Below are 6,000 nucleotides of genomic sequence, written 5' to 3' on the forward strand. Positions count from 1 at the left end.
AGAGAAAATAAATAAATCCATGGGGATATTTTAAATTTTCTCTTAACCTCATGAATTCATTTCCAAATCTTCAGGTCATTCTAAAGATCAGAATGAGGCTATGACCAGTATAATATATGAGATCACACAAGAAGCATAACTTCTTCAAAAGATGGAGAATATTCCCCAGGATAAAATAAAGCTTAAATAAAAGTCAAAATTATTTGAAGAGGTCACAGTTAACAGCAGAGGTCACTCTGTGGAGTCCTTGATGCTACGTTCATATATATGAAATTAACAATGTTTTGCGTAACGGTAATTGTTAAAGTGCATTTTCATCAAGTTTGATCTCAAATGTAAAAATTTCTGCCTCCTACATTATAAGATTAAGATTCTCTCTCAAAGATCCTAATCTCCACCTTCTCAAGAATCTCAGTCTTGCGAGTGCTGGTCTCAGCTCCTCTATCACCAAATGTCAAAATGAATGTGTCATATCTCCAGACAAGAATGAATGTTGCAGAAAAAAATATTTTAGGCAGGAGATGATTTTTCCTGGCTCTAGGAGGAATAGCATCAAAGATACTCCATGGAGAAACCTGAAAGCAGACATAACAGTAAGAAATGAACAGGTGACAGAAACTGGGTAGCAATTTGTCTTTCTTCATTTAGAAATTATTTTTAAAAAAGAAAAGAAAATAGAAGATAAAAAGGAAGAAAGCATTGTTCTTTACAGAATGATGCTTGCTGTTAGGTTTGGATTACCACCAACTGTTCCAAAGCTGAGAAAGCACAGAAAGTTAAATGACAGGTGCATTGTATAACATGGAAGTCAGAAATAAAGGATGGCAGAAAGAGGCAAGAGAAACAGGAAGGTAATTACACTGAAACTGAATCAGGTACCTCTCAGGGCATTATAATATTTCTTTTTACTTGTTAAAGGCACATGGGTCTACAGAGCTCAGAAAGCTGGATTGGAATGACTAAAATTTCGACTTTGGCTACAGCTGTCACAAAGATAAAAGGCCTGGAAACGATTCAAAGTGCATCAGATGTCCCATTTCTTCCAAGAATCTCATCTATCCATTTTAACTGAAGAACTTAACTTTGTATGCATTTCATGAACAGTAAATTAATCAGTCTCCTTTGTCCCCCTTAACTTACTCAGAAGTCCCAGGGCTTTTGTTTTTTAATCAAAAAGTTTTTTCTAAGGGGAAAAATATTACAGATTATTTCAAAACAATTACATTACAGTCTAGATTTGGTACTAATGATAAACAATTTATACTCTCCCATACACATGGTATCACTATATGTACTCAACAATATTATCATCATCCCCCTTCTCTTATACAGACCAAGTAACCCCAGTCATTTTGCTATTCTTTTGTTACCCAGTTTTCAGTACTTTCATTATTTCCACTTTTCCCCTTTATGCTCTTGTCAGCTGATTAAAATATAGAGTTCAAAGTCAGGCAAACAATGTTGGATACAGGGAGAGTCACTCTGTGGGGCCTTTGATGCTATGTCCTTATCTATACATTTTTCAAGACCAATAATCTCCTACCTACAGGCATTACTGACTTATGGTTAGTTCTCAGGTCTTTTTGTTTGTTTTTTGCGGTACGCGGGCTTCTCACTGCTGTGGCCTCTCCCATTGCGGAGCACAGGCTGCGGGCGCGCAGGCTCAGCGGCCATGGCCCGCGGGCCCAGCCGCTCCGCGGCACGCGGGATCCTCCCAGATCGGGGCTCGAACCCGTGTCCCCTGCATCGGCAGGCAGACTCTCAACCACTGCGCCACCAGGGAAGCCCAGTTCTCAGGTCTTTTTAATCCACAGTGCTCTTCCCAGTCATGACCAATTTTATATCTGTGAAGTCATTGTGAGATTTCTTATATTTGGGGATTTAATGTCACTCTGCCTACTACATCTCCAATTATAATTTTGTTCTCCAGCTGTGTTCACTGTGTCGATAATAGATCTCTGCTCTAAGTTACAATAAAACCAAATAAATTCAGGTCTTTGGGATTCTCCTTGAAGGCCCTTTTGGTTTAGTAATGAATTATTGGTCATTATCTAACCTCTAGAAATTTGCAACATATTTTCAATGTTTAGAAGTAATATGAGCAAAGAAAATATTTTTAATGTGTACATGGCTCTGCCTAAGGCTTATCAAATAATAAATACAAGTTTATAATTTATTGTTTTAAATTCCACATTATCTTTCTCTATGTGAAAGGATCTGGGTTTTTTTTTTACCAAAAAACATTAAATATTACAAAAGAATTTCTCAGTACATGATTGCCAACATTATGGGATAGTTACAAATTCATCCAAATGAGCTCTGACTTAATTTTATAATAATATATTACTTAGAATTCCATTAAAACTAGACAGTAAAGTCTTAATTTTAGTGAATCCTAGAAAAATTAAATTGAGTTTGTTGCTAGATTTACCAACACCTGAGTTCCTGGAATATCCTGGAAGATGCCCCTTAGAAACTTTAAGAAAAAAGAAAGAATCTTTAGAGGGAAAAAGTAGTTAATGGGAAAGGAATAGCTGACTCTTCACAAGTGTAGTGAAGCGCCTCAAGATGCAAAGTCAAATTACATATAGCTGTCTAATACTGACTTACTACTGAATATGCTCTTGAGTTTTCAGTTTTTCTCATGAGTTGTGACAAGATGACAACAAAACTACTGCCTTAATTACAGGAAGATTGGAAGGTGTGTAACAGCCCCTCGAGATGACTGAAGAAATTTCACATGAAACAAACCTCAAGACTAGCATTTAAATATGCCAAGATAAAAATTTTAAAGTTACACAGAGACTATAATCTCAATATCTTTATCCGTTCTTTGATATATGCTACTGTTTACATTTTGAACCAAAAGACTACTACCCTTTTTTTTTTTTTAAATAAATTTATTTATTTATTTTTGGCTGTGTTGGGTCTTCGTTTCTGCACATGGGCTTTCTCTAGTTGTGGCAAGCGGGGGCTACTCTTCTTTGCGGAGCACGGGCTTCTCATTGTGGTGGTTCCTCTTGTTGTGGAGCACAGGCTCGGTAGTTGTGGCACACGGGCTTCGTTGCTCTGTGGCATGTAGGATCTTCCCGGACCAGGGTCGAACCCATGTCCCCTGAATTGGCAGGTGGATTCTTAACCACTGTGCCACAAGGAAGCGCCTACTACCCATTTTTTTAAAAGCAAAATATAAATATATTTTCTGAAGAGGAGTTACTACCCTGATTAGAAGTCTTCTCTTCCCCACAGTATTATTCAACATAAAAACCATGGATGCTATAAAATGATGAATTTCTAATAATGTATTATTTCACCTAGTGGCATTATTTTTGTTTATTTGTTAGGCCAGATCTCACATATGAGAAAAGTTCTCCCGAAACCACTTCACAGCTTGCCACTGTTCTCAGTATTTGAAGATGACATACCTCATCATGATTGCTCTCCAAATGTAAGAGTTGAGGAAGAAACCAATGTACAATAATGCTTCCCACATATAGAGATGGCTCTTTACTTTTCAGTATCTCTTAGACTTGTCGACTGCCCAGATATTTTATTTAAAAAGATCCACACGCTTCTGACTGCAGCATGCCAAACTGCTGTGTCTACCCCCATGGTCCCCAACCCCACCACGTGCTTGGACTTTCAGCAGCTAGGAAAACTTCCAGGCTTTTCTATTTTCTTTTCCTTTGCCTGCCTTTGCTTCTCTTTAGTCCACTGTACAACAGCAGCTCAGGAATCTGTCATTCATTCTCCAGAGAACTACAGCCTGGGAAGGTTATGCTGTGATGAGCCACAACACTTCTGTGCTGGCACAATGGCTTTGTTCCAGCCCTCGCTTTGAATGATCCTATCTCGCCAGTTAGTGTAAAGCGTTGCCCATTTCTGGGCCAGTGAGTTCAGGAGCAAGGTTCTAATGAAGGCCTGCTAGGGCCGTGGAACTCTACGTAGGGACCGTCCCTGTCCTCTGACCACTACTAAATTAACAACCGTTCCTGGGGTTAAATGCATGTCAAAAGAAAGTGGATAATTCGTGTGGTCTGTGCGTTCAAAAGCCAATGGATTTCATCTCTAAAACTTCCATATTACTAATAAGGTAAAATATGGTTTACTGAGTGATCCAGGAATAACCAAAATGACTACTGCATTGGTGGTCAATTTAGATGAAGATAATTAAATTTATATTATTTATTCTTTAGATATAGGACTGAAGTCCAAGCCAAAACTGATGAGTTGATGCTCATATTCATAGCTAAAAAATTTTAAAACGAATAACTCAACAACTTTAGGAGACTCTCCTAATGATTTTACTGACCACTTAGGGTACAGCCTAAACACCCAGGTTTCACAATGGGTTATCTCGTCCAGCTCCTGTCTTCAGACAGACGAAAAATTTCTACCCCGTTTTATGCCAGGCAAAAAAGTTCAAGGGCTGTTACTTGAGAGGAAAAAGCTGGAGAACGTAGATACGCAGCTTCATAATTCACCCTACCTCTGCTCTACCTCAACACTCCATGCACTTTATCCTCACACCGGTATACGAGGAGATTTAGGAGAAATTTAAAAATTCAATGAAGTTTAGAACTAGAACTGTGGTTTGTGTCCAAACTAGTTTGAGTATTTCATTATTTGGGTGATCTCTTTTTTTTTTTTTTTTTTTTTAGATAATGTCTTAACCCAGTAGGTAATTTAAAAAAGAAAAAAGAATGACTGAAGAAAAGATAAAAGAAGAAAATGTCTCTAAACCTGATGTTGATATCTCTAAGTGATTATAAATAGCTGAGCAAATGCTGATAGTAAAAATACGAATGCTTTCATTTCCAGAGTGGAGGGTAAGTGAAATTTAACTCATGAAAGTAATAATACACTTTTATTAAAACATTATGTTTCTGGAACATGTTTTAGATATATTATTTGTTATATGATGTTATAGCTTATATTTTAAAGATATTTATTTTATTAAGTAAATAAAATTTTGCTCTCTCCAAAATAATTTTAATTTTTAGCTGAGAACACTGTGATTGACTGTGCTTCATTATTTTTGAAAATCTTGTTTAATTTTTTTTTATACAACAAACATATATTTCTCACAATCCTGGGAAGTCCAAGATCAAGGTGCCAGCAGACATGGTGTGTGATGAGAGCACACTTCTTGACTTTATGTAGAAGGTTGTGTTCATGGTAGAGAATCTTGTTTAATATTTTTGATACAGCAACTGTAAAGTCTGATTTTAAGTTGTTTATCTTATTACTTTCATTTTATTACATTACATTTTATTTCATTACATAAATGACCTCTATGCCGTGTCTATAGGGCCTATAAAAACAATGTAAAATTTACACTCAGGGTGAGGTTCATTGTGCCTATATATATACACGTTTCAAACTTTACTGATAATATGAAAACATATTGGCCAATTTCTTGTTACATATGTTTAGGTTGTCATTTTTATATCAGTGTGGCTGAAAAGAGTGCCATATAAGGGGTCCAGGTCTCAGATCTATCAGAGAAGACCAATAAATAGTGCAGTAGTGAGAGAAAGGGAGAAAGAGAGGGAGAGAGAGAGAAGGAGAGAGAGAGAGATGGGGAGAGGGAAAGGGAGAACACTTCTGCTAGTCCCCAGGGACCAGAGCTCCCACCCTTCTCTCAGGACACAGGGCATGATCTACTGTGCACGCCAGACCCAGGAGCAGCCGCACTCCCTGTGTTAGGAGAGTGTTAATTAAATATTATGAATTTATAGACACAAACAGCATATAAAGAGAGTTTTAGTGTTTTGTTCCCATACATTCCAATTTGGAGTCTCTGTGCTTTAGCACATCTTCACTTTGATTTCTCTTACCTTGACTATTTCCGGTTTACTTTATCTCTCTTACCTCCATTAGACTGTGAATTCTGTGAGGACAGGATTCTTGATTACCTTATTTAGCACCTCATCCCTGCAGCTTAGAGCAGTACTTAGCACATAGCTGGTGTTCAGCGAATATTTGTTGAGGGACTAA

The sequence above is a fragment of the Stenella coeruleoalba genome (genome assembly GCF_951394435.1).
Source record: "Stenella coeruleoalba genome assembly, chromosome: 12".
NCBI lineage: Eukaryota > Metazoa > Chordata > Mammalia > Artiodactyla > Delphinidae > Stenella > Stenella coeruleoalba.